We start from the raw sequence: 6,662 nt of genomic DNA, 5'->3' as shown, positions 1-6,662 counted from the left end.
TACATCTTGCTGAGCAAATGCAAGACCAAGAAAAAATAATCTATTGAAATAATTTTGCAAAGAATAACTTCACTGATCCTGATATGGTATCTAAGGAGAGTCTTAAGAGAGAACATAAAAGTGGAGTATACTTCGGTTTCCTCTAAGCATCTTGTTAGCAAAATATATCTTTGAGGTTAGAAGTGATTGAACCAAAAAGTAGTGGAGTACTTATTTTTGTGGAACTTTAGACACAAGAAGACTTTCAAGGTAAAAGAAAAAAAGTATAGCTAAATATTTGTGATCACAGCTTCTTGGATCGGTTTTTTGGAGACAAAGTTTTACATTAGAGTTTGTCCTCATTAACATAGATGTTGGATTTTCGTGGCAACCAAATGCAACGGTGAAGCTTAATGGACTCCCTTGGACAAGTAAACAGCATGGTAGAAAAAAAATGGCAAATAATATTTAGTAAATTAGTTTGGCTAATTATTTTGCCAGAACAAAGAATGAAAGATGTAATTCAAAATCACTTGACTTAAAAGTATGAAGAAAGAGTAGTGAAGAGAGATGAGAGAAAACATAGAGGACTCTTCTGTCTCCAGTGGAGTAATGGATTCTTGATCTTGTTTCTTCCATTCTATCTTCACAAGCTATCAAGTGTGGCTGAGGACTGGAGTATCCATTGCAGACAAAGAGAACTCACAGAAGAAAATATTTGCAGCAGATGTAGGTGATTCACAACCTTAGACAATCTACTTAAATCTGTTCAAAATTCTCTGCTACCCCAAACTGCCCTCTTTGAACAGCTTTGTTTGCTATTCCCAAGACTACCCTTCATGAACTATTTAAAATTTTGAGAGGTCATATACATCCTCTCTAGAGATTGCTGTTTGGTTGTGATTTTTGTGTGTTTTTGTTTTTTGTTGTGTTTTTTAATTAAATTTCAAAAGGTTGTGCAAGTGTATTGCAATAAATATGTCCATTTAATTGTCCAATGCTCCTGGATCAGAGTGACTCCTTCTATCATTCTCAACCAACCCCTTCTCTAAGATGTATTTCAGAATTATCACTTCCTTTATCACATGTGTACATTGAGTATTCTAGCTGTACTTGCCCCTTGTTCCATTTTTCATTCATTCTGTCTTTACTATTATTCCTCTCTGTTTTCAACTTCCTGATAGTCATTCTGTTAAACTGTTAATATTTTGAAAGGTTTATATACTATCCATGGAGTTTCAATCCTGCGTACACTTGAACTGATGTCAGCTTATATTTCCATAATTCATTCATCTGCAATAACAATTTGCAAGACTGGAGATGTGAAGCACCTAGACATGATTTTATTCTCATCCATTTGTAAGATTAATCTTTAGTCAACAAGAAAGTTTAAAAATGGCTTAGAATATATTCCTAACTACCAAATTTTATAAATGGCTTTGAAAAAGGTTTGTGATTATTTTATTTTACATGGGATAATATTTTCTACTACCTATAAGTTTTGGAATAAGAAGAAGACTTGGTAGAAATAGAAGACAGATTTTATGTTTGTCACATCTCTGCTGAGTACCCATATTCATGACTTTAAGTCATATTTCTTACTATGTTAGACTGATAGATAAAACATAAAACAACATATGATAAAGCAACTATTTGTGACTTTTTAAAATGTACCTTAGTAAGTGATTAAACTTACTTTATTAGCTAGTGTTTGGGTTTGAATTATGGGAGGTTTTTCTATTTGACACATTTCTGTAAGGCACCTACTGAACAACACAAATGGTGGATGGTACTATTTCTACACTTTAATGAATGGTTGAACCTGTTTGGCATTAGTGCTGGGTAAATAAAACACCTCTATTGTAACTTGCACCCTAAACTTGAAAAATTTGTAATGTCAATATTGTCTACTTGTCAAATGTTATTTTGGTGAATGTGATTTTTAAAAGATTATTTGAAAAGGAATCTGTTTTCAGGAGATTAAGTGTAGCTTATTGTTGGTTTGAGAATGATAACATTTTTATTCTACAGAAACAAGTTTTACTGAAGTACCAGTATTTTGAAGCATTAACGATCTTCTCAATTAATGTTTTTGTGAATTATATTTGACCTGTAAGTCAAGTTTTCCTAGCCCTGGTAGACCAATTATGGATCTATCGTTCTCGGAACTATTTTTTTTTTTTTTGCCTACTTATGCTGGACTGAAATCTTTGAGTAATCATTAGAAGAGGGGTATTAAAAATAATTTTGTGACATTTGTGATCTTGGTCACTCATATGGGCTGGTCATTTGTAAACTGAAAGTTTGAATTACTGTACTTTCTCTCAGATTTTGTGATCTCATCTTTCATTTTAAGTTGCATTGCATTACACAATTGCTTACCACTAATTCCGGTGTCATAAGGAATTGAGATGGATTTTCAATTACTTTCTGTTGGCATGTTTCATGAGCCTAGGTGAGAAATCTTCCCCTTGTTATCAGATGAAGAGGATAACTAAGACCTGGGATCCTAGGACCCGTGGATCCTGCAGAAGAATAATACCTTTTAGATATCATATCAGCAAAATTTGGGTACAATCAGTAGAAATGCTTCAGAAATATAGAGAAAAACATTTTGCAACCAGTGAGTTAAAACAATAAACAGAGCAGCAGAGTAAAATCCCTTATAGATTAGAGGAAAACAATTGTTTTTTTTTACAATGTGAATTCAGAAGACCAAGAATACTTAGAACATATCACAAGTTTATACCAAAGACATTGCATTGATACTTTTTATATTCTAATGTACATTCTAAACCTTATTATTTATATTCCAATCTATTTATTGTAATAAATATCTATTTATTTGTCAAATTATCAATTAATTCTAGTAAGTTTCACTGTGTGAAATAAAATATCAGCACGTATAAATATAAAATATATAACTATAAAATATAAGAAAAAAGGCACATGTTTTGCAATGTTCTGTTGTGGTTAGGGTATCAAAGGCAACTGTGTTTTAAAATATTATTCCATTATTTCTACCTCAGTGTTTGGTAGAGTTGGACCTAAAGCTTTACCATTTGGAGATTTACAGCCTAGAGACAAGAGGAAACACTGTGATTAAAACATTACCAATTTAAGGCCTAATATCGAGGAGAAACATATAGACTTCTCTTTTAACTATGAAAATATTTGATGAAAGAAAGGCAGTAGTGTAAATTCCTGCCTGGATGGATGGTAGACTGGCCAGGACATTTGGTAATCATGCATGTGAAAATTTTTTTCACCTTCTTGGCTTTAGCTACTATTGAAATGTTAGGTATAAAAAACAATTATATTTTGATAAAATACCTTCTAGCCTAAATGATTCTGTCTTAACTGTTTATCTCTCTATGATCCCTTTTAACTAATATTAGTTTTGTTCCAATAAGAAAATCTATGCTGTCAGGGTAAGATATTCTGGTTGGTCTGTTGCTACAGGGAAGAAGAATAAAGGGTCAGGTAGACATTTGTACCAGTAAGACATCATTTAGGAATTTTTAAGCTGCAGAAGTTTAGAAGTAGCTCTTAAGCAAGGCTTACTTTGAATCCATTAGCTCCACAAAGCTAACTCAGTTTATAAATAAGTACTTGAAAAACAATCACCTTTGGACCTAGCTATAAAGGCTTCAAAGTATGATCAAATTTAAAATGAAAAAGACTTAAAATAGTCATTGACAAAAAAATTGCAAATGTGAGCAATCGACCAAACAATATAAGCTTTAGAGAAGTAAGATCAATAACATTTTAGGAACAATAAGGTTTCCTAGTTACAAACAGTCAACTAAGGATATATGCCTGTATAAAGATTGCATCAATAACTACTTAAATTTACAGGATACTACATGCTTCAGCAGGACGTTTACCCAAATTACTACAATATAGAGATTATCATGGCACTTGCACAAGGATGATATGAAAATTTGTGAAATATTCCATATTTTTCATTCTTGAGATGCAAGAAATGAAAAACAGTTATCAAAAAAATTGATTACAAAAGTACAAGTCGTTATGTCGAAAAATAAACTTTACAACTTTGTGCGGGTGGAGGGGTAGAGGGAGGATTGAGTGGGGGAGCAAGGGAAGGATGGGAATGGATGGGAAGGGTAAATACAGGAGGAGGCTACAATGCTTGATAAGAAATGTACTCATTATCTTGCCCATGTAATTGCAACCCCTCTGTACAGTATTTTCACAATAAAAAATTTAAAAAGGCAAATGTAACAATATATGTAATTCATTGAACTGAAAGTTAGTTTGACATCAGTGCGTTAAATCCTCACCTTAGAATGGCCTTTACATAGCATAATCTTTACAAAACATTTGAAATTGGATAACATTGTCATTTTATCCCAAAGAAATAAAATACTATAAGGACCTAGGAAAAAAAAGGAATCTTAAACTTTTTCTGTATGGAATGCTATCTGAAATAACACATTTATTAACGAACCTATATATTATAAAACAATGTATAATTCAAAGTATTATATCTAGGAGAGAATTAAATAGATTATGGACATTATACAAACAAAATACAGAGTATTTTAAAATATACTTTTTTCATACAAGCACCAGAAATATTTTTAGTTTCTGTACTACTAATTTCAACAGATAAGTTAAAGTGATTTCTGATTTAAAAATCACAAACCCTGCAGAAATCATTATAGATGTATACAAACAACTCTTGAATACATTTTGACATCAAAGTCAGGCAATTCACTTGAAGAATACTATGGAATCCATGAATTTTTAAAGTAAGATATTGCTGTTGCTTTGTATTGTGAAAATATTTTGTACAGACACAAAGATGGATTGGCATTTTTGAAATTTAAGAATCTTAACCAAACCATTATGAGTTAAGAGAACAATTTTTACAGCCTTCCACAATTTAAAAGAGGTAGTGATACATATTTATCCTTTTGGCAATATTAAATGCAGTTTCTTCCAAGTTGTTCTTCAGACCTGGTTTGATATAATGCTTCAATAGAAGGCGATCCAGCATATCTTTGCTATTTCTATTCCAAGCAGCAAGATGCAAGGGAGTCAAGAGGACTTTAGTTTGGGCATTGGTATCTGACTCAATGTGAACTAAGAAAGCAGCCACTCTGGTATTATTCAACATATAAGCACTGTGCAGGGGTGTCTAGCCATTCACAGTAATTGCATGAATATCTGCCTTTAGCCACCAACTCATGGACAATGTCTCAGTGCCCACTGGAGGCTTCCCGATGAAGAGAGGTATACTCATCATCATCCCTAGTATTCACATGAGTGGCCTTTTAGGAAAGCAGTGTCTGCACTGTAGTAAGCCGATTATTTTCAGCAGCCCAAACAAAAATTTGCTTTAATACTTCTCCATTTTTTTTTTGCAAATGATACCATTCCTCACTTTTTCATCTTGTTCCTTGTCTTCATCAGAATTGCCTAACCAGAGACAGTGAGTACCAGTGGGAATGGGGTGCACATGTATTCCCTAATAGTTCACGTTGGTTGAACTGGTCAGAAAAATCCAGTGAATTTTCTACATCTGTTATTTCACCATGATTTTCTTTATCTTTTTCCAATTTTACTATTGGAAATTATTCTAACTGGAGAGTAGGGAATTGATAGAGAGCAGAGGAAAGGTTTTCCTCCATATTCAAAGGTACAGACTGAAAATGGGACCAGTGGTGTCTTCATGTGCAGCTTATTATAGGAATGAGAAAATATGAAATAATGCCTTCTATGTAAATGATTTGGGAAATGGCAGAGCAGAAAGTGAAATGATGCAACCAAAAATATAAAAGCAAAATTAATTAGGATAATTATGGAGCTGTCACATTATCTATGAGAACCATGAAAGGGAGAGAGGAAGAGAGAGACAGATGTGCAATGACCTAGCTAGCCACAAAATCCATGCCTCTGATCAATTTATAGAGCAAACAATTTTATTTTTTAAAAGAGATGGAAGTGGAATTTATGTATTTACTTGAAATTAGTAAATACATTTTTATTAGCCTACATAAAGAGACATAGCTTTGACCAAATTACAGACAAAAATCTAAATCCTTGATAATTCTAGTAACAGATCTGACTGAAATCAGTTGAATCACACTTTTCCTGAAGAGTGAAGGAATAGGTCCAGGCTAGGAAAGCAGCTAGAGAAGGCAGGCCGATTGTATCTGTGACAAAACTTTTTGGAAAATGGTATCAAGGATTAATTACTGGTGATCCACTTGCACTGGAAGTGTGAATCTGAACTATTGCTTGCTGATTCTGAACTATTGCTTTAATAATTATAAGTTCAAAGAAGAAAAGGTGAGATTTAATTGATAGCAAAGGATTAGTAATACACTTTGATTTCTCATTAAGCACCTTCAATCATCAAAATCACATCAAGACAATAGACATGCCTACTTTTTTAGATGAAAACAAGTATCTTTAAAAACAAGGTAATTAAGTATTCCTACAAAGGACTTCTATTTTACTACTGCATTATATAGTTTTTTCTAATGTTGGGTAACAAATAATGGATCTATTAGAAAGCTCTTAAAGCTCATATGTTCAATAGTGAGTTCTCTTATATTATGCCATGGTATTTTTGTTTATGGTTTTAAGAAGAAATTTACTAGCTTAAATTTCTGACAAGACAATATCATCTCTGTACAACTTGCTTCTATACT

General features: G+C 32.6%; 1 pseudogene; it reads left to right on the top strand.

Moving 5' to 3' along the window:
* Positions 1 to 3,845: 3,845 nt before the first annotated feature.
* LOC122128167 lies at positions 3,846 to 3,945 on the top strand (annotated as a pseudogene).
* The last annotated feature ends 2,717 nt before the right edge of the window (positions 3,946 to 6,662 follow it).

The sequence above is a fragment of the Dipodomys spectabilis genome, unplaced genomic scaffold (assembly GCF_019054845.1).
Source record: "Dipodomys spectabilis isolate Male_0828 unplaced genomic scaffold, ASM1905484v1 ptg000010l, whole genome shotgun sequence".
NCBI lineage: Eukaryota > Metazoa > Chordata > Mammalia > Rodentia > Heteromyidae > Dipodomys > Dipodomys spectabilis.
This window is presented reverse-complemented; position numbering and strand designations above follow the sequence as displayed.